Source organism: Hyaena hyaena, unplaced genomic scaffold, assembly GCF_003009895.1.
Source record: "Hyaena hyaena isolate Hyena2069 unplaced genomic scaffold, ASM300989v1 scaffold_3, whole genome shotgun sequence".
NCBI classification, from domain to species: domain Eukaryota; kingdom Metazoa; phylum Chordata; class Mammalia; order Carnivora; family Hyaenidae; genus Hyaena; species Hyaena hyaena.
Genome location: NW_024080635.1, coordinates 118815 through 139643, shown reverse-complemented (window position 1 = coordinate 139643; position 20829 = coordinate 118815). Strand labels below are relative to the sequence as shown.

The 20829-nt window shown below is 42.3% G+C and overlaps 1 long non-coding RNA gene across 1 annotated transcript; it reads left to right on the top strand.

Annotated features, from left to right (window-relative positions):
• The first annotated feature begins 5322 nt into the window (after positions 1 to 5322).
• LOC120230713 lies at positions 5323 to 19646 on the top strand. Its single transcript, XR_005528131.1, has 4 exons — positions 5323 to 5345; positions 10625 to 10691; positions 16355 to 16453; positions 19386 to 19646. It is a non-coding gene; the product is annotated as an uncharacterized LOC120230713 (long non-coding RNA).
• Positions 19647 to 20829: the final 1183 nt, after the last annotated feature.

The window sequence follows — 20829 nt, the reverse complement described above, 5'->3', positions numbered from 1 at the left end:
GGTTACAGGGAGGAGGATGAAGAGGCCAGAGAGGAAGGTATCATGTGCTCTATGGCTTCACCCCCTCCCTCAGCCCACGACAGCCCAGCCCCCAGCCCTCTCACCTCATCCCCCACATTCCTGGTTCATCTCTTCTTTCTGGACTGTGCTTCCCCTGGTTCACCCTTGACCATTCAATAGGACATAGTCTCCCTCCCTCACTCCCCAGTCATCTCACCAGCTCATTCTGTTTCCTTTACACCCTTTCTTGCTGCAGAGTGGCAAGTTTGTTTTCCTTCATCTGGGCCTGTGTCCCTTGATAGAATGATAGAACGTAAGTATCACAGGGAAAGAGTCCTTCACAGCCTTGGTTGCTATGTGCCTGACCTGAGGTGGGCACTGCATAAATATTTGTGGACTCTATGAAATACGAACAGGAAAGGAAAGGAGAGGAGTCAGGTTTCCTGCAAACACCTCATCAGGTGCTTAGCCTCAACTGCACGGTGAGGATGTCATGTAGCAATTTGTCATTGTTAGTGGGTTATTGATGGGAATTGGGAAGAGGGAATGGACAGAGCAGCCTTTGATGGGGCAACCTGGCATGGCTGTGAGCATGGCTGCACCTTGTGTCTGTGAATAATCTCTCTAGGTTCATTTTTCTCCTGCAGCCTTCTCCTGCCGATATTTCAGGAGAAATTTAAAACAGTAACTATTAGGAAGGTTGTTGACTAGCAAGTCTTTCCCAGTCAGAATCAGACCGAACACAGCTGGGGCCAGTCTGGTGCTGCCTCACCTGCCTTCCTGGCACTCCTGGTGACCTGCAGCATCGGCCAGAGTGCCTATCTGGGTGGCTGAGCCTCAGCATCGGGTCCAAATGAGTCTAAATTATCGAAAGAAGGCAGCATATGCCATAGGGTAGGAAAGTGGCCGTGCCGTTTGCTTTAAAGAGGCTGAGACCAGATCTGGCTTGGATCTGTAGGGAATATAAATGATGCAATTAATTCCCTGTAATTTACAAGTCGTCATTTGCACAGAGCTCTGCGAGAAAGGGTTTGGAAGCCATATATCGAATGCTGTGGGCTCTGGGGTGTCATCACCATTCTCTCCACCTATGGAAAACCAGCTCAGGCTTGAAGGCTCAGCAGAAGTACTGAACCTTCAGAGCCTTCCTAGATTGTTCCCCCCTCTGCTAGTTTATCTAGTCGCCCTGGGTCACTTAACCTGCATTTAGTTAGACCTTACTTCAATTTCACTTTGAATTATGGCTGTTTGTGTCTGCCTCTTTCAATGAAAACTCACTGAGGGGTGAGACCATGTTTAAGACACCCTGATATCTTTCTCCTTCCTCTCCAGCACCACAGTTATTTCTTTGCCTATTGTATGTAATCAATAAATATATACTATATGGCATTACACTGAAGACAAGGCTGTTTAGCCCCTCTCTGTTCATGCCCAGCCAAGAGCCATACATATGAGAAAAAGAGTCCTTCATGACTTCAGGTAACCTAACGGGGTAGAGAGAGAGAAGGGCTATTTACTTCCTTTGTGGTAGAAGTTTCCTATTTTTGCTCCAAAGTGATAATAGTACCTCAATGTCCAGTTGAGACTCCCCATTCTCCTTCTCTCTGTCCATTTCAAATTTTTTTTAATGTTTTATTTCTGAGAGAGAGAGAGACAGATACCGTGAGTAGGGGAGGGTGAGAGAGAGAGGGAGACACAGAATCTGAAACAGGCTCCAGGCTCTGAGCTAGCTGTCAGCCCAGAGCCCGACATGGGGCTCGAACCCACAAACCGTGAAATCATGACCTGAGCCGAAGGCGTATGCTTAACTGACTGAGCCACCCAGGCGTCCCTCTGTCCATTTCAGATGAGGCTGCCTCTACCCCTAGTCCCAGGGGCAGAACACATGCCCCAGACCCAAAGTAATGAAAGCCCCACCCTCTCCAGGCTTGGATCAGGATTGGCAGCTCGGCCCTCAGACCCAGTGGGATGCCTGAGGCTTTGGATGCAGTTTCCAGGCAGAGGCAGGTGTTTTTGCCAGCTCTGCTTGATGCTGAGAGGAGTAATCTCTGCCATGGCCACCACCACAGAGGTACCATAATGAGCCTGAGACCAAAAAACAACACTGTAGAAACCAGAACTAAAAACGACAGTGACAAATGAAGCCCAGAAAACATCCTTTGAGTCCTGAATCCAATTAGACCTGAATATGGCTTTTCTACCCTTGGACTTTTCGATTATGTTAGTTGGATTGTTTGTCACTTGCAGTATAAATGCCCCGCCCCCTCACCTAGTCTATCCTTCATGCCAACACAGGTGAACTGTGACCGGAGTAATGACTAGGGAAGAGTCAATCGATGCAGTCAAGGAAATGTTCAACCTCACTTAAAATCAAAGAATAGCCAATTAAAGCAATGAGATAACATTGTTTGCCTAGAAACCTGGCAAAGATTAAATGCAATGATAATATTCTGTGGTAAGTAGATAGATAATGCTTAATAAGGGTGCTACAGAAAGGGTATTCATAAACTGCTGATAGGAGGATAATTTGGAGGGTAATTAATAAATGCAGATTAACTTGCATACCATTTGTCTGCATCTAGGAAAGTATCCTAAAGAAATAAGTAAGAACGCATGCATTTAGCTAATAGAATAAACATATGTGTCAGGTGTTTATAAGTCAGTGAAAAATTGGAAGTAACCCGAATGTCCAGCAATAGAGGATGAGCGGAGTAAAGTTTGGTGCATCTCATAATCAAATCTTATGCATTTATGTTGAAAAATGTTTTTTCATAGTTGAGAAAGTAGCAAATAAAATATCTGATATATGTAAAAAACGATAGGCAACTGATAATAAGAGCTTTCACTGTGAAATAAGATATTAGAAATATTTTTAAATTTTCTTCTTTTGTATTTTTCCAGCTGGCCTAACTTTCTAAATATATCCCATATTTGATCATACTCACTACCCCATGGCTGCCAGGCTGGCCAAGCAGCCATCCACTCTGGAATGGGTGACTGTAATATTTTCTAACTTATGTCCTTGCTTCACCTGGTACTCCTTCAGTCTGCTGAAGGGTAAATAAACACAAGTTTATTTATTTAATCTCTAAACCCAACATGGGGCTCAAACTCATGACCCCAAAACCAAGCGTCGCATGCTCTTCAGACTGAGCCAGCCAGGTGCCCCAACAACATGCTTTTAAATATGGGTCAAAAAAAGCATCTCAACAGAAAGAAATTTTAAATATGAACTAAATGAAACTGAAAATATAACACCAAAATTTGTGGAATGCAGCAAAAGCCATACTTAGCAGGTAATTTCTAGCAATGTATGTATATTTTAGACAAAAATAGATACCTAAAATCAATCATTTAAACTTCCACCCTAGGAAATTAGAGGAAGAAAGAAGAGCAAAATAAACCTAAAGCAAGCATAAAAAATAAATAATAAAAATTTGAAAAGATATCAGTGAAAGAGTAACAAGAAAACAATGGGGAAAAAATCAACAAAACCGAAAGCTGTTTCTTTGAAAAGATTAATAATACTGATAAACCTCTAGCCAAGCTAACCAAGAAAAAAAAAAAGGCACAAATTACTAATATTAGAAGTAGAAGAAGAGCCATCAGTAGTGATCCCATGAATATTACAAGAATAATAAAGGGATATTATGAAAAGTCCATGCCCACAAATTTGCTAACTTAAATAAAATGGACCAGTTCCGTGAAGACACAATCTACTAATACTCACACAAGAAGAAATAGATAATTTTAATATGTCAACATGTATTAAAGAAATTGAATGAATAGTTAATAGTCTTTAAAATATAAAGCATCAGGCCTGGATATTTCACTGGTGAATTCTACCAAACATTTAAGGAAGAAATGATACCAATCTTCAACAGTCTCTTCTAGAAAACACAAGCAGAAGGTAAAATCCCTAACTCATTCTATGAGCCCAGCATCATCCTAAAACTAAAATCAGATAAAAGAAACTACAGACCAGTATAATTCATGAACATCAATGCAAAAATCCTCAACAAACCACTAGCAAATTAAATCCAACAATGTATATAAAGAATTACACACCATGACCAACTGAGATTGATTTCCAGGTATGTAAGGCTGTTTCAGTATTTGCAAATCAATTAATGTAATCTGTCACACGAACAACAGTCTAAAAAAATATCATTTGATCACATGGATAGATGTAGAAAAAACATTTGACAAAATCCAGTGCTCGTTCATGATCAAGTTCTTTAAAAACTAGGAATAAATGGAATTTTCTCACTTGATAAATAACATCAACAAGAAATCTACAGCTAACATCATACTTAATGGTGAGGATATAGATGATGTAGATGATGCCCCCAAGATCAGAAACAAGGCAAAGATTTCCACTCCCACTAACGTATTCAACATCATACTGGAAGTGCTAGCTAATGAAGTAAAACAGTAAAAGGAAATAAAATGTATGAAGATTGTGAAGAAAGAAATAAAATTGTCATTGTTCACAGTCGACATGATTTTCTATATAGAAAATTACAAAGATGTAACAAACACTGAAACAAATAAGCAATTATGGAAAGTGTGCAAGATACAAGGTTAACGTGCCTAAGTTAATTGCTTTCATACATGTAAGCAATAAACAATTGGAATTTGATATTTAAAATACAATACCATTTACATTAGCACCCCCCACAAACGAAATACTGAAATTAACAAAATGGGTACAAGAACTATTTGAAGAAAACTACAGAATTCTAATAAAAGAAATAAAAAAAGATCTAAATAAACGGACAGATACTCCACCTCCATGGATAGGAAGACTCAGTATTGTTAGCATGTATCCTCAGACACCAGAAGAGTGATAGGCACACTGTAAGCATCACACAAATAATTATTGGAAACAATGAATAAATGAACAAAGGCACCAGCATCCGTCATTTTGATCTACCAGTGCCTGGGAAAGACGAGTCAGAACCAATTAAGAGAGCAGATGCAGGGTCAACAGTAACAAGTGTTGTAACTATTTCTTCCAAGTCTGGTGGTCAGGTAAATAATGCTCTATTAGTAATATAAGTTAGAACAGACAGAACTTTTTTAAAGCTTGTAAGAGTAAAAACCCTCTGCAAAATTGCATTAAGGTCAAATAATTGCAAATGTGGAAATCAATGAAAATAAAAACACTATATATAAAACCTCTGTAGTAGAGCAAATTCAGACTCAGAGAAAATTAACTGTTCATTTTTTAGTATCATATAATTACATTTATCTGATTATAAAATAATGTGCTCTTATTGTTTGCAGAAAACAGGAAAGAACAAACAAAATAAGAACTGCGGATAACCACTGATAACATTTTGGTATATTTTCTTTCTTTTTTTCTTGTGTAGGTTTAGATATATATTCACAGAGATGCTGTAAGATTTTTTGCTTCATTTGATTTGTAATTCAAAGAGAAAGAGAGAGAATGAGATGAGAATCTGGTACCTTACCTATTTGTGAAAAACTTAAGACAATCATTATGAGAAAAAAACCGTGTCTTGCTCTTGGCTGGTAGGCATATGGGAAAATGGGCAAAGCAAAGATTATCAAAGAATCATGGGGTATGAATGCTTCTGAATAATTAGTGTGAGAAATGATGGATTAGTATTACTTTAGCCTTTTAATTTTAATATTCTTCTATTATTTTTTAAACAATTTATTTTCAAGTTGGTTTCCATATAACATCCCGCACTCATCCCCACAAGTGCCCTCCTCCATGCCCATCACCCCCCTTCCCCTCCCCCCCACCCCCATAAACCCTTAGTTCTCAGCATTCAAGAGACTCTTGAAAATTCTTCTATTATTAAAAAAATAAGTCAAACAAGCATTAAGCTTAAAAGCATAAGAAAATCTTAAGATGTGTTTAGTTTCATGAAACAGAAATTTCAGCTTAAGGACAAAATGGAATTATATAAAAATAGGGGGAGATCCTCATGGAAATTCGTGATGAGGAATAAAGTCAGGTCCCAATGGGCTGGAAGAACAAAAGGCAGCTAGATTCTCTTCTTCCTCTCCTTGGGGCTACATGGTCCCTAACCTGTGCTTACCTCTGCATGTCTCTGCCTTTTCCCCTACCAGCTTCCATAGCTCAGAGTGGTATGCTTTTGTCCCTTAATTTTAGTTAGCATGTGGCTTTGCTGGTGACAATATTGGTTCATACATACTCTGATGTTGTAGCTCAAATCCCTACAGTTAGCAAGCACAGTCTTTGGGCCTCTTAATTGCATTGCTAGTGAGCAAGGATATAATGGTTAGTCCTGCCTTTTGGAAGACCAGTGCTTGTATCAGCCAAACACCTGTGGCTAAGGAAAGGAAGTAAGGTCAAATGGCAAGGGCACTATTGGCAAGGATAACAGCAACTGAACCCCAAAGGAAGAAAGAAAGGAAAAACTAAGTAAATGACAAAATAAAGAAGCCTAAACTAGTAAAGCTAATCAAAACCAAATTCAGATTAACAATATTAAAATCAGAAATCTGATGTAACAGACAATATAAAATATTTTTTAATTATACGAGCACATTATGCCAAATTGTCAGATAAACATAACTGCAATAAAATGGGGGGGGGGCGGGGAGTAAGCATGGGATTACAAACTTGATGCAAGAAAAATGAGAAGACATTGTTAGGCTTTAACAGAAGATTATCTATTATATGACAAAGGTCATAGAGATGTGCTGCTAATTCTTCCTAATACAAATAATTTCTGTATGCTATAAACTGTTCCAAAACAAAGAAAAGAATTTCAGGGTTCCCATATTAGACTATGAGGTCAGTATGATAGAAGGCCTGAAATCTGATAAAGATACTAATACTATAACAAATCTATGCCAACACAGTATCTGAATGCAAATAAAAATATTGAAGTAAAATATCAATAAGTAAAATCAGCCCTATAAAAGAATAATATTTCAGGAACATATATAATTTATTGCAGCAAATAAAGGTGGTTTATAATGAGGAAATCTATTCCTATCAGCCATACTTGGCATAACATGTGCTGTTTGGGAAGATCTTAATAGTTATTAAAATTTCCTATTTTATTATTTATGCACATATTCAATCGTAAACACAATTAATAATTACATTCCTGTCAGATATAACACTTAATGAATCCTGGAAAAAATTCTTGAGAGAGTCACACAATATTGTCTGTGACTAGATACAGATATCCAAGGGTATAAGCAAATTCTGCCAAAAGTCCATTCATGTAACAGTCACAGAACTACATAGAACAAATCCTCTTAAGTTCAAAATAGATGAAATATTTAACATTACATATTATAGAAATGCTAAGGTTTATTTTCAAATATTAAGTAAATAAGCACTCAAAATGCATTAAATTCTTTTAACTAGTCACCTAGTTGCTAGTCATCTGTGAATGTCAATTCTTAAAAGTTAATAGAAGTGGTTTTCATGTGATCTCACTTGACCATTAGAACTTTCATGTCAGCTCACTTGGCCTTTGTAAACTTTTTCACCACTTAACATATGTATAGAGGCTGTAGACAGAGGCAGGAAAAGAACAGAGCAAAACCCAAAAGGCATCAAAACAAAGAAAATAATAAATAAACAGTTTGATAAAGAAACGAAACCTCGTACATTTAAGAATACACGTCACTTCAATAGTTAAGCAAGAAACAACACAACCATTTCAGTAGGTGATACAAAGCATTTGATACAGTATAGCAGCTATTTCTTATGTTCAGAATTCTAACAAAAGGAACAAAATTGTCCCCTTTTTATATAAAAATTGATATTCACTGTATACAAAACCTCCACATTATGCTTAATGATAACTGTAAAAATGTATCAACTTTAAGCAACAGAACACATATGCCAAATAACTTTATAATAGTTTATTATTATTGTTGGAGTTTTAGATAAAGCAATAAGACATGAAACCGAATTAGTTGAAAGAATTGGTTCTCAGACTTTGGCAAAGACCAAGTATTTTGGATTGAAATAAAACTCACAATGACAAAAACGACAACAACTAACACAGAGCCCTTACTGAATTCCCATGACAAACCTATGATCTAGAATACTGTCATTCCCATCTTACACCTGAGGAAACTGGCACAGAGAGATTAAATAAATTCTGAAGGGCTATTCAGCCAAGTAGAGGTGAAGCTGGGATTCTAAGCCAGGAAGTCTGGGTCCAGAAACTATGCTCTCCACTAATCCTGTCATGTACCAGGTGCTGGAATAAGTACCACATGTAAACCTCTCAACAACTCTGAGAAGTGGATATTATTCTCTCCATTATAGGCTGTGACAGCTGTGTAGTAAAACATAGCACATAAATTCAACAGACTTTTGTAAAACTCTTAAAACTATAATTACAAAGAGGTACCTACAAAGAAAGATTTTGGTAATAAATTTTGAAATAAAAAGGTCAAATATCAAACAGTATGTTTGATTTAATTACAAGTAAGGAAAAATATATCCATTTGGACAAAGACTGAGAGTGACTGAACTGAAATAAAGGTAGTTGTTAGGGCAGGGTAACAGGAGTACGAGTGATATTTTTTTCTTTACCAAATGTCCATAGTGAACATTGAATAAACAAGCTGAGGCTGCAAAAATGATAATGTAAATGAGGAAAAATAAAATGCCGTGATGAGTTGTGTTGAAACATCTATTAATGCATTGAGTCGGAGTAAAGAGATTTCTAATTCTAAAATTTTAAATGTAAATCAGACTGTAGTTAAGATAGATATTGGAGAGGATGGGAAAAGAGAAAAATAATTACCCAACTGCTTCCTCTGCCACTCCGGAAGCTGCCTGTCTTTGCTCAAAGCAATCTCATTAAATCACTGTGTCCAGCTCCCTAACCCAAGGCAGGACTGCACCTGAAGCAAACCAGATGGACTGGGAGCTCTCTGGCCTCCAGCATTCAGAGTCGGCTTCATTCCTGGCAGCCAAGCTGTTGGCCACCAGTGTTTATGCTGAATTGCTTCATACACACATTAAACTTAGGTGCATTCAATTCTATCCACTAGAAAGAAAGAAAAAGTTGGAGAGAAAGGAAAAAATTAAGCATATTAAAAAATATATTTTTTATATAATAAGGTCCTTAAATGTCAGCCTTCATTGAGTTTAAGCAAAGATAACCACATTTCAAAGTTTGAAGAAAACACTGCTACATTGAATGCATTGAGAGTATTATAGTATATTTTGAATATTAATCATTTTTATCTAATACCCTAACTTCAGAAATTAACCCAACTTAAGATGCAATTGAACTATATTGTCAAGAATAAAGATGAAGGAATGATCCAGTTTGCAATCCATGCAGTCAAAAAAATCAAGGCTTATGTGTAGCAACATGGATGGACCTTGAGGGTGTTATGCTGAGCGAAATAAGTCAGGCAGAGAAGGACAAATATCATATGTTTGCACGTATAGGAGGATTAGGAGGAACTTGACGGAGGAACAAGGGGGAGAAGAAGGGCGGAAATGGTGGGGGAAAGGGAGAGAGGCAAACCATGAGAGACTCTTGAATGCTGACAAAAACTGAGGACTGATGGATGTGGGGGGTAGGAGGGATAGGCATGGAGGAGGGCACTTGTGGGGATGAGCACTGAGTGTTATGTGGAAACTAATTTGACAATAAACTATTTGTAAAAAAAAAAAAAAATCAAGGCTTATTCCCTGCAATAATTTTAATCCTTTCTGCAAGTATAAAACCTGGTAAATCATTCTTTTGGTGCTGTGTATAGTGTAAATGTTAAGGTAGAATTACTCAGCTTCTGTAACAAAAATGCCCCAAGAAAAGGCAGCTTAAATGGAGGAGACATTTATTTTCCATTTATATAACAGTGCAGACAGTCTAGGCTGATGGACAGCTGTGCTCCATGAATTCAGTCAGGATCCCACACCCCTTCCATCCTGTTGCTCTTCCTGTAGGACCTTCCCCTGATTTGCAGTGTGGAAGCTGGATTCACTGGCACATTAGCATTCAGATCTCAAGAAGGGAAGAACAGAGCCACATCCAGGAAAGACAGCTTGTCTTTGTTGGAGGTGACCCAGAAGTTATACATACCACTTCTGCTCATACTGCCTTGTACTTAGTCATATGATCACAACCACTGCAAGAGAAGTTGGGGAAATAGTCTCTGAGCACATGTGTACTCAGGAAGGAGAGAATAAATTTCAGGAAGGGAGCAGTGGAGTTTAGGAGGGGAGGACAGTGGATTTGGAGGACATAACTAAATCTGCCTCATTTGGGGAAACTGAGTTGTCATTTAAACCCGTTTTCTGCCTGTTCAGAGATGAGATATTTTCCTGGTGCATAGTACTGCCATTGCTAAGAAAGTTTAATGGCCATTGGAGCTTCCTCATTCATTTGCACCCCACTCCTGTCTCCAAGCTTCATCAACAGATCAAAGACTGCAGTGATCTCCATGCTTCAAACCTTTGGTCAAGCCCAGCCATCATACAGGGGCTCACACAAGAGTCAAGCACGTACATGTGTGAAGCGCAAGCACGCACGCGCACGCACACACACACACACACACACACACAGAGGCATATGTTGACAGCAACCCATCAGAGTTTGCTTACAGATACCCTGTGCTTTGCTTCTGATTGTAGAGGAGGCAAACCGAAGGTTATCATCAGCAGATGGAAGGAGAAATGTTTACAGGGGCATTGGAACTGGGTAAGTCATTCCACCTTCTAAAGTCACTACCGTATTTGTCTGGGAGTGTCCTGTCAACATGCCTTAGTAGCAGCAGGAAGATAGTCCTCTTGCAGCAAACATAACCAGTGGCCACATAACAGAGGTATCTCTTGGATTTGAGGGGTAGAGGTTCCTGATGGCCATGTGGCATGTACAGGAGGAAGCCTGGAGCTGAGTGCTATGGAGGGAAACCTTCACAGCTGTTTTCTCAGGAAGTGGTCATAAAAGAAACAGATTCTGAGATCATGTGAATCTAGGTTACAAACCATTGTCAGGGTTAAATTCCTCCTCAGCAAAAAAGAGACAACCATGCCTAGGTGGATGGTTAAACTGAGTCTTTGAATGGATCCTGGAACCAATAATAAGGTCTCAGTAGTAAGTAGTTATTATATTATTATTATTATTATTATTATTATTATTATTACATTTTGGGCTGTTGTAAGGCTTAAATAAGATACCGTGTGAAAGCACATTGGGCAGCGCCTGACATGTAATAATTGTGATTTTCTTGGGTTAGAGCTCCTAACGCTCTCCTAGGCATCCTCACATTGGAACCTGTTATCAGTAGATTGCCCCTTTGATAGAACCTAAAAGTAAGCCTAAAATGTCGGCAGTGGGGACAGATTGAAAATGGGGAGAAGAGAAAGGGGAAGACATCAGTTAAACATCTACTATAAGTCAGGTATAATAGTGAGTGTGTGGAGTCACTAGAGACCAGCTTTGCCTTCTCGATTTTATTCTGAGTTGGCTTTGCTTATTAGTTTCCTACGGCTGCTGTAACAAATCACTACTGACTCGGTGGCTTGAAACAACACAAATATATTATCTTACAGTTGTGGAGATTAGAGGTATAAAATAGGTCAGCAGGGCTGTGTTCCTTCTGAAAGCTCCAGAAGAAGCTTAGCCTTTTCCAACCTCTGGAGGCCATCCACCTTCTTTGGCTAATGACCCCTCCTTGAACCACTCGAACCCCCTTCTCTGACTCTGACCCCTCTGCTCTCTCTTATAAGGATCCTTGTAATTACATCAGACCCACCTGGATAATCCAGGATAATGTTCCTACCTCAAGATCCTTAACTTAATCACACCTGTGAAGTTCCTCTTGCCATGTAACATATTCACAAATTCCAGAAATTAGAATGTTACATCTTTGAGAGGCCATTATTCTTTCTACGACACTTATTCATATAGTCTTAGTACACAAAGACCCCATGAATCTCAGGAATTGTCAAGACAGATGAAGACCATGAACAATATCTGTGTCCTCCAACACATCTATACCATGCATACATCATAAGTAAAATCAAAGTGACCTTTGAGACTAACAGAGAGTGGAGATGGAGGTGGCACATACCCTATAACTCAATAATTCCACTCCTAGATGGATCCACTAGAAGCTCTTATACATGTATTCTAGAACACAGGCTCATGAATCTTCCAAGCAGCATCCTTTCTACTTATGAAAAATTAGAAGATGATTCTCCATGCAAATGGATTTAGAAATTCCTACGATGGAGCACCATGCAGACCTGGAAGACCCAAAGCTATCTAAAAGCCTAAAGGATTCTGAGAAACATAACAAAGAAAACAAGCCACAAGAGAACAGACAATATAATAGCATGTTATATAAGTGTATATAAAAGATACAAAGAAATGTTAAGTATTACTTAAGAATACATAAATGGATGATATAACACAAAAACTATGCATGAGAAGGTAAGTATCAAATTTCAGATATTAGTTTCTCTTGGGGAAGGAAAGGAAAGTGTTATTGAGGAAAAGGAATATGAAGCTGGAAAATGAGTGTATGAAAGTGCTTATTATATCACTCATTTTGTACATCTGATATATTCCACAAGAAAAATTTTCTGTATCAACCTTGAAATTTTTAAGCAAAATTGTAAATGCTTTCACCCAAGTACCTTTAAGACTTGAGGAGATGGGATTTTTGACAGGGGCACAGGGGTAGGTAGGACTCTATTTCTGGAAAGTGCCTAACAAAGAGGCAGAAGGAGTCATTTTGTCAATGTGCCCAAGAGGAAATCCGCAAGGCAAGGAGAGGCAGAGAGGAGAGGTTTGGGGAGGAAAGAAGAGATGGCATTGTTTTTGAAAACTATCAGTTAAGATTCTATTTTAAATCACAAGAAAACCAACTCAGACTGAATAAAAAAATAAAGGAAACACATTGGCTCACATAATGGAAAAGTCCAGATATAGTCCTGGCTGTAGACCAGGCTTTCTCAATGGACAGGCACTGGTGACATTTGGGGACAGATAATTCTTCATCGTGGGGGCCTGACCTGACCTGTGCATTGCAGGATGATTAGCAACATCACTGGCCACTACCCCTGGGTGCTAGGAGTAACCGCCACATTGTGGCAACCAAAAATGCCTCCAGACATTGCCGGATGTCCTTTGAGGGGCAGAACTCTCACCCATATCCCCTTATTGAGGACCCAACATTAAGGAATGCTAAATGGTGTCACCAGGACCTGCTTCCTACAGTCAAGGCACATGCTTTCTGCAGTCTTGGCTTCATCCTAGGGTCCACGTGGTAGTCCTCTGGCAGCTCCACACTATCTTGTGTATCTTGCTATCTTGTGGTAGCAAAAAGGCTGTCACAATTCCAGACCTCACTGCTTCATACCCCGTTGTCCAGGCAGAGAAAGGTTGTTGATTTTGGTCACTTCTACAGAACAGAGACCACATGCAAATCCCAGCTTGTGTCTCCAGCCCTTCTCTGCTCTGATTGGCAAGGCGCCCATAGCTTAGCCAGTCTCCGTGGTGAGAGGGACAGAGTAAGCTGATTGGCTTAAGCCACAGGACCCACTGCTGGGGTTGGGATGATGTCAACCCCCATCAAGATACATAGCTAAGGAGGAAGGTAGGATGGCTCTCCACAAATGTCTATGCACCATTCCCCAAGCAGACCATTCAGGCCTGGGACTGTCCACATTTTACCAAGGGTCCATTTAGACCCAGGCAAAGGGGATCCAGTGAGTTGATGCTGTGTGGCAGAGACACTGCAAAACCAGAGGCTGAGGGGTCTGCATGAGAAAACAAAACTGCTCCCACCTGAAAAACCATGCCCTTTCTGCATCCTGCCTGCTCTGAGCTAGACTCTGAAAGGGTCAGAAACCTCAGCAACCCCCAGTTCAGCTGGGAGAGGAGAAACACTGGGCTCGAAGCTGGACAAAGAGCCTTCCCCCTCTCCATGGCAAAGAACCTCCAGCATGAGCCAAGCTGGGAGGGGCGAGGGGGAGCTGGCATTAAAACGAGTTCGGAATTTTTATTATCTCGAACTAGACCATTTTAATTACTGAACTGAGGCTGTATTTGTGGTTTAAAGTGACCAGAGATCTTTTTATTACCGAAAAGCCAGGAGAAAATTATGGGCCCTGCCTGAGACAGAGATCTCATCCTCAGGCAAGAAATGGTCCTCACTGCATACATTTTAAAGGGAGAATGGGAGCAAAAATAAAACCGCACTTCAGCTGTATCCGTGGGCTGTGCTGGCTCAACATACAGCTGCTCCTTCAATGGAGCCCAGGGAAGAGGCTCCCCAGGACCGGAGACACACACAGAGGGCCTGAGGGTCCCGGAGGCAGGTAATCCCCATCCCCCGACCCCACCAGGGAATTTGTTCAGACCCGAAGATCTGCAGAACCTAGGGAACGAGGCTGCAGCAGCACTGAGAGAAGCAATGGGTTGGATGGTAAGCCCCAGTAGCAACCTCAAGGTCAGGTAGGGGCAGACAAGTGTATAGTGGAGAACAGAGGCCCCAGCAGAAACTTCCACCCTGGAACTTGCCATGGAACTGTGATTTCCCTCTCCCCGCCCCGAGGGCCTCATCTAGATGGCCAGGCTAACGCTGCTATTACTTACCATCTGACCTGATTTTCTTGCCTTTACCCCCAAAGCTGTGACCCGGAAAGCAAAGGTTACACAAAGTGCTAAAGCAGGGAGCTGATGGATCCCGGGCTGGGGTCTTCAGTTCCCCTTGCCCCAAGCAGAAAGGCACAGGCAGGCACTTACTTCCTCTCTTCCTCCATGAAAAACCTTAAGGGTCAGGCTCACGAGTGCTCCCGACTGACTTCTGTTTATTGTACTGGTTTGGCCATTAATGGGACAAAATGCAAATGGAATTGCAAGAATCAGCCCAGTCTTACTTGGGGCTCACAAAACCAGCTCCCATTCTGACAAGTGTATGCTAATTGCATTCTGTCTCCTTGCAAATTACAGCTATTCCTCTGGTTTTTAAAAAATTTGACATTTCATTTTGATTGCGGCAGCTTCTTGTTTCCTCCAGCACCAAGAAGGGGAGGGCAGTGGGGGATTGAGGGCAGACACTGACCTCACGGCCTGGGTACAGATGCTGCTGGAGGGTCCAAGGCCTTTGAGTGGAGTCACCACAACAAGCTTGGACCTCAATCATACTTGGAGTCTTTCTGCTTTTGGCAGATTTATACAGATATGGTCAAAACCCCCAAATTTCACAGCTTGCATGGATCCAGAGCCCTTTCTGTGCTTTCTGCAAATCTGTGCCCATGCTTTTTCCTCTGTCCCTCTCGTTTTGCTCCTCTGGCTGGGTGAGCCATCCTGACTTGTCTGCACATCAAAGGATACCCATAGCTCAAGAAATCCAGTCATGGTTGTGATTCCACTGCTCAGTATCTTAGAGTCTTGCCGGGGGCTTGAGGAATTCCATCAAGTACAACATTCTGTGTGTAGATCAGAGGTTCTCGAAGTGGAATCCAGGGACACAGAGAGGACCTGAAACCTTCCCAAGGTGTCTGTGATATCGAAATTCCTCATAACTACACTAAGATGCTATTTGCCTTTCCCTCCAAAGCATACAGTGGAGTTCTCTAGCACCCATCTGATGTTTGATGATGTCACCGCTCAGCTGAGGGAGTATGTGACTGTGTATTCTGCTGTCCTAAAATGCTCTCAACTTTAATTTCTAATATGCTAATATAATAAATACAATGTACATAACAAAAGCCCTTTGGGATCCTCAGTAATTTTTTTTTTAATATTTTTATTTATTTCTAGGAGAGCGAGACAGACAGCATGAGCAGGGGAGGGTCAGAGAGAGAGGGAGATACAGATTCTGAAACAGGCTCCAGACTCTGAGCTGGCAGTCAGGACAGAGCCCGACGCGGGGCTCGAACCCACGAACCGCGAGATCATGACCTAAGCGAAAGTCGGACGCTTAACCGACTAAGCCACCCAGGTGCCCCTGGGATCCTCAGTAATTTTTAAGACACCAAACGGCTCCAGTCCTTCCCCTCAAGCCCTGTTGTTTCTCAAAGCTGCCCCTCCTGCGGAGAGACCCTGACCCTTACATGCAGCCCCCCTGGGAGGTGGGATCCAACTAGCCCTGTGCCAGTTGCTCTCTAAACCAAGAGCAGCGTGAGGCTGATTGGCCTTCCACAGCTCCCCGGAAGTCTGGTGAGTAACTCTTTCTCCACCTCTGTGCAGTGCTTTCTCAAATCCAGCAGAAGACTTGACAAGTTTTGTGATCTTCTTGGGAAGAGAGTGAGGTCCTGAGAAATCACCACATCCTTGAGATCATATGTAAGTCCTTCTTCACGGCAGAGTCTAGAGTAGGGGAAGATGTGTTACTTCTCATTTTACAGGGGGCAAGACTGAGATCCTGGAGACAGATGGTAGAGATGAGATAAGAACCCACCAACGTGATTGTTGATTTGAACAGCCAAGCCATGGAACCTCTTGAGGTCTGTTTTGAAATATTCTCTTCCTCTCCTCCCCTGTTTTTATTTCCACCCCATCTCCTCCTCCCTCCCTTCTCTCCTTCCCTCCTGTGCCATCTCCTTCTTCCCTCTTATTCTCCTTCCCTTATTTTTTTCCTTTAAGCTATTTAAGGTGGGTCTGTTTGTACTTTTGTCATTCTCTGGGAAATAGCACTGAATTTTAATAAATGTGAATGGCAGAGAAATCAGATAGTGATGCTTGAGCAGAAGTGGGGGGAGCTGTCAGCCACATTTCATCGCGCCTCTAACTGGCAGAGCCAGGGTCCTGGTGTGAATTTTCCAGCCCCTCAGGTGCCTCCTGCTCTCCGTGGGACTCTGCTCTCCAGTCCTGTTAGCCAGCAGCTATGGGCACATCCAACCCTCTCTGGTTCCCTTAACCTTTTCCATTGGTTTTATTTCCACTTGTGCCAAAGAAGGGGTTTTCCAACTAATGCTACAGATCAACTCACCCCATCATTTCTTCCTTTGAGTCAGGATCGGAAGACAGGAAGATGGAAATGCAATCTCTGCCCTAAAGGAATCCACAGGCCAGTGAAGAGATGGAGACACATCAGATAAAGTCAGTGCAGTGAGGGAGAGAATAGAAGCGTGGGCCAGTGTCATGGGACACGTGAGGAGTCGCTGGGCTTCTGTGGCTCCTGGAGAGCTGGCAGGGGAGGGAGCTGCAGCTAAGTCAGGAGAGCGAGAGAAGCCCAGATCACAAAGTCTGGGCTGCCACAAACCCCAAACTAAAAGTAATATCTTAGGGGCTTGAATGGTGTGCATGTGCGTGTGTGCATGTGGGGGTGGGGATGGCAATAACTGAAACAGAAACTTCTAGACAGCTTTTTGGGAGCTTTTTGCTTTTTTTTTAAGTTTATTTTTGAGAGAGAGAGCGAGAGAGCACATACACACACAAGCAGGGGAGGGGTAGAGAGAGAGGGAGAAAGAAAGAATCGCAAGCAGACTCGGCACTGACAGCTCAGGACACAATGCTGGGCTCAAACCCATGAACTGTGAGATCATGACCTGAACTGAAATCAGGAGTCGGACATTCAACCAACTGAGCCACCCAGGTGTCCCATAGACTGTTTTAATGGAGGCAGCATAAGGTAGTGGTTGAGGACACCGGCTGTGGAGTTAGGTGAATTTGACAGTCACTCACCAGTCTGTATGACTTTGGGCAAGACCTTTAAGCTCAATTTTACCATCTGTACAATGGAATGATTTGAACTCTCATATTTCTGAGAGTTCCATAAATTAATATGTGACCAGTTTTTAGGAAAGAACCTGAAATGCATAAGGCTGTAGATCCACATATAAATGTCAGATGCTCTTAGTATTGTGTTCTAGATTAAGTGAAATAACAGACATGAAGCATTAGGCACAGCACCTGAAACATGGTGGACCACCCACAGCTGCTAACATGACCATGGGTACCAGGGGTCAGTTCCTCAGGGCCAGCGAACGTCAGGCATGGTGGGAACAGCTTACCATCCGCCCTTCATCAAAGGGAGTGGGGCTCCAATGCACCGGCAGGAAGGAGCGCGTGTGTCAGATGCATGTTAGGGCTGGAGGTGAGCCGGAGGTCAGGGCGGCCGAGGCAGGCAGTGAGCCGTGGAGTCTGCATTCAGGCCACCATCACCAGTGGTCACCCTCGGATGAAGCACAGAACCAGGCCTGGGAAGACGAGGACAGCCCTCCCCGTGGAGGTGACATTTCAGTTAGACGTGAGAAGTGGGTGTTTTCCAAGATTATGTACAAAACGAGTCACATAAATGTCATTTCTGCCACACTTCTTGAAATAGCTTCACATAACTTTCTAGAATACTGGTCCATGCTTTTTAAAGCTAAGCTTTCTTATTATGTTGCCGAAATCTAGCATATCCTACAACTACAGATGACTGGTAATAGATGAGGAACACCAGTCTTATCTGAGAAGACAGTTAGAACTGGAGGCTGGTACTTAGAAATTATTTTATCATCTCTGTGAGAACGAAGCTGATTCATCTGAGCAGCGCATTACCGCTTACAAGTTATTGCTGGCTTATTTAATCCTCAGAAACACCCTCTGAAGTAAGTATCAGGATTCCCATGTTACACCGGAGGCAATGTGGGAGCTCAGTTCTTTGGGATTTCTGCCTGGAGGCTATATAAATCCTTCTTTTGGACCTCTGGGTAGATTCGCATGATCCCGTAGCCAGGCTCCTCCTTACCTCAGGTGGCACTTGATAAAAAGCTAGTTCTGGAGCTTGTTACGCTGTTGTGGGTGCCAAAAAGCAAAACCAAAGATTGTGCGTGCCTTTCTAGTGAATCTTCTGAAATATCAGTCTCTGGTATGAGGAAAATAGACAAAGCCCTTTGGGATAGTCAGTTTTATGTGTCACCTTGGCCAGCCTACAATCCCCAGTTATCCAAGCAAACTAATTTAGGTGTTGCTGTGGAGGTATTTTGTGGATGTGATTCAAGTTCATAATCAGTTGACTAGAAGTAAGAGAGAGCACCCCCAGAGAACCTGGGTGGGCCTGACTTAATCAGTTGAAAGTCCTTCAGAGCAGTTGGGTCTTCTCTGAGGAAGAAGAAAGTCTACCTGGGGAGGCAGCAGCTTCACCTCAGTTATGTGAGGGAGCACAACGATGCAAAGAATAGAGAAACCAAGAGAGCTTTCTCCAACACTTTCCCTTCTTGGGGACCAGGAACGAAGTCCTCTCTACCCTGTGCAAGCAGGGAACAAGGAGGGTGCTAAGGGCCCCCCCACAGGGGGCACCACATGTGAACACATCTTCCTCTCCCCACAGTGTTCAGTCGTGGCTCCAAGAACTCAACTTTAACAAAGGTATTTTAGACTAAGCCCTTCCCACATTGCAGTTTCTTTCAAAGTTCTCTCCCATCCAGCCTCTCCCCTTTATGTTGGCAGGAGAATTCTCTAGAGAGAAGGGAGGTGGCAGGCAACTTGAAACCGCAACTGTATATCCTTTCCAGAGACATTTGTCCTCAGGAGTCTGACCATTGAAGCCTCCTGCCTGCTCCTGTCTCATGGCGACGTGCGATCCACAGCCCTAACTGAGAATGGCCTCTGGCACTTCCAGGAGCTGCCCAGCTGTTGACATCAGTGCGATCCCTTGTATGTATTGACTCCAAAGTACAACAAAAAACACGATTCCATTCACCCTAAGAATCCCAGCTCAGACGGTCTAACTGCACCCTAGTCAAAACAGCGGGTTTTAAAAATCTTATACTAGGGGCGCCTGGGTGGCTTAGTCGATTGAGCGTCCGACTTTCGCTTAGGTCATGATCTCGCGGTTCGTGGGTTCAAGCCCCGCATCAGGCCCTGTGCTGACTGCCAGCTCGGAGCCTGGAGCCTGTTTCAGTCTGTGACTCCCTCTCTCTCTGACCCTCCCCTGCTCACGCTGTCTCTCTCTCTCTCCTAGAAATAAATAAAACATTAAAAAAAAAATTTAAAAAAAAATCTTATACTAAAAGCGAGTGCTGGATATTACAGAGTTATAAAAAGCATTATCCAGGGAAACAAAGACAATGAAGGCTGAGACCAGCTGACTGCAGGCCCTTGCATGGGAAGCTCAGTGCCCAATATAGCTTTCCCCAAATCCTCCTGGGTATTTCCCTTTTAAGCATCCCCAGTGCTGGGCTGCCGAACCACGCCTGCTGACTGCACATTGCTGGAGGATAAACTCCTAACTCCCAAGCAAGACTCACAGGAAGCGTCATAGTGAGGCCCCCTCACCCTCTTCTCCCTCTTACCACCCACCACCCCCGGGCTCCAACTTCACTGTATCCCGCGGGTTCCTGGTGTACACCTCTCATTTTTATGTCTCCATGAAGCCTATGGGCCTGGAACATCCTTGCCTATTCTCTGCCTCATTGTCTACTTCTCTAAGCCCTGTCTCAAGATTCTACTCCTCTATGGAGTAATTTCAAACATTCTGCGGCCATCATCAGTGCTGCTCATCAGATATTTCATTTTTCCTACATGCTGGCCACCCGATAGGATCACATTTCTGGGCCTCTTGTGTATGAAGCCCTGTGACTAGTTCTGGCCAATGGGTCCTAAGTAGAATGACACATGTCCCTTCTGCACCCGAGTACCTGCTTGTCATGTGACACTCTCTAGGGTCTTTCTCTTCCTGTGACATGGCAAATAGTAACATTCCAGATAGCAGCTGCTCTGATAAGCTGGATCCCAGTAAGCACGATCATGTGGAGCAGAGAGCCTTACCAACCCATAATGGAGAAAGAGACCTTTGCTCAAAACCTCCAAAGTACAGAGGTTGTTTGTTACTGCAGTATAACCTAGCTTGTGCTGACAGACACATACTCCCTGACCAAGCTGGCTGGTCTTG